Source organism: Macrobrachium nipponense, chromosome 5 (genome assembly GCF_015104395.2).
Source record: "Macrobrachium nipponense isolate FS-2020 chromosome 5, ASM1510439v2, whole genome shotgun sequence".
Taxonomy (NCBI): domain Eukaryota; kingdom Metazoa; phylum Arthropoda; class Malacostraca; order Decapoda; family Palaemonidae; genus Macrobrachium; species Macrobrachium nipponense.
In genome coordinates, this window is record NC_061107.1 from 701,739 (window position 1) to 704,238 (window position 2,500).

The 2,500-nt window shown below is 37.7% G+C and overlaps 1 pseudogene; it reads right to left on the bottom strand.

The window, feature by feature from the left end:
- The window catches only part of LOC135215336 (uncharacterized), an 11,354-nt pseudogene extending 8,994 nt beyond the window's left edge, over positions 1-2,360 (bottom strand).
- Between the last annotated feature and the right edge of the window lie 140 nt (positions 2,361-2,500).

A 2,500-nucleotide genomic window follows, 5' to 3' on the forward strand; every position in this document is an offset into this window, starting at 1 on the left:
TTCTTGACTTTAGACTTTACCTAAACACAAGACCAACCTTTTATATCTTACCCACTCACTTACATTGAAGATCAAGAATGAGACTTATGACAGGAGACGAAAGAAGCCATGCTAACCCTACACTTCGCACTTCAAGCGAGTGTTCGTAAAGCAATATAAATATAGTTTTCTTTAGGTTAAGCCGTAGGACTCATTCTTCCATACAACACAGGTTACTCGATACATCAATTGCCAGGAAGAAAATGACAGAGAGCATTGTTTGATATAATTTATCATATCAATTTCACCAGAGAGAGTAGCTTGAATTCCTTAGAAGGTAGACTTCTAAAAGATGTTTCATATAAGGGCATTGACATCGGCCATTTGATAAATTTTGAAATCATATATATATATATATATATATATATATATATATATATATATATATATATATATATATATATATATATATGTATATATATATACATAATATATATGTGTGTGTGTTCATACATACATAAGATTTATTATATTTCAACCTATAGTTTTATATATTTATTTACGTTATAAGTACCAGTACGTATTTTTGTTACTTAAAAAGTATGTAACAAATATCATTGCGACTTTGTCACTGGAATTATACCAGACTTCAATTAATGAACCAATCAACCATACTTTGAGAAATCCATTGACATTGTCTACATGCCAAGCTGATATACTCGTATCAAAGTATTCATTAGCTTTGTTTTTCCAAAATAATGTTATCACCAATTGCTGGAAAGCATAGATATATGAGGGATGAAAAAAAAAAAAACAAGAAATGGACACTTATACATTTTACTCATCATCACTCTCAAGGAAAAGATCGTTTTCCTCGTCACTATCAATGTTGATGATGACCGGATCTATACTGTCTTGAATATTATCTGAAAGCCAGTAATCATCTTCAAAATATATTGATCTCCTGACAGCGCCAGCCCACGTCTCCCCTGTTACAACAAGCCTGGCCTCTTCAAGCCTGGCAAAGAGATCAGCACAGGTAAACCGCTGCAACGAGGAGCGCACCTGTCGTTTCATACAACCCCACACCTGCTCGATGGCGTTGAGCTCAGGATGGGCAGGGGGCAAGCGAACCACTTCATGGCCCCATTCACGGATTGTATTATCCACAATGTAAACTGGTTTCGGCCGGTTGCCCTTGCATATTTTTAGAAGCTCAGGGCGTGTTGCGTGAGCTGGATACTGTATTTTTCGAGACCTGAGCCAGTTAACCAAATCCTCCTTTTTTGTAGCTGTTGTTGGGCATCGGCTATCTCCTGTCAATTGGCTATGGTATGGGGCGTTGTCTAGCACCAGCACCGATGGATCCTCAAGCGACGGCAGGAGCTGTGATGTTAGCCACCGAATAAATATCTCTGAATTCATTTCTCCATGGTAGTCGCCGGTTTTATTTTTCGTAGGGAAGCATAAAAATTAATTTTCTACAAAACCTTTAGCTGTACCACCTGCTACCACCACAAACATCTCTCCTTCTCCTGGTGGCACCTGCCGGCTGTAGGTGGCACTGGTGACAGATTGAGAGGTGTCCACCCACTCCTTGCTATGTTGCATTCTCGTCGTAAACCACGTCTCATCGACATACACTACTTCTCTTCCTTCATCACGATGTTGCTGGAGGGATCGTAGAGCATCAACTCGGCGGCAAACGACGTCCAAAGTTTCTTTCCTTAGGTACATTTTCCGCTGGGATGTTTTGTGCTGGAATACCCATGTTATGGAGGATTCGCCATACTGCCTTCTCAGATGTTTCTTCAGGAATGATATTCAGCATTTTAAGTTCTTCCGCTAAAGTGGCAATAGTGAAAAATCGCTTAGCAGCAAACATGCTGTGCACATGTCTCCTAATGGAACCAACGGTGAAGTTGTCAAAGACCAGAGGCAACGTATTTGATGATGCAGTTGGTGTTTCAGGGGGATGAGGATTCTTTCCACGGCTCACCAACACTCGGACAGCGTTCGGAGTCATCCCCATAGCATCAGCAACTCGTTCACATGGCCTGTAGGAAGAAAAAATACATTTAAATAAACAAATATATATATATATATATATATATATATATATATATACATATATATATATATATATATATATATATATATATATATATATATATATATATTATATATATATATATATATATATATATATATATGGCTAGCAGTATATTGCAATATATCATGTACTTATTAAAGTCATACTTTTCTTACCGATTTATACTAATTTTCAGGCGGTTTCTTTCTTTCTGTCTGTTGTAAATGGTGAAGAGTTTCAGCGCAATTGTAGTTTTGCAATGGCGAGGACAAAGCAACAAATTTGCCATGACTAAAGTCGAATCTATATGAAATAGTTCAGAGCTACTACTACAACTGCTGCCGATGATTACTTGGATGTACTAAAAGGGCTCTGAGGTAGGAGTCGAAGTCGGTGAAATTATTTTCTGAATCCTGCTCCAGTCTTGCC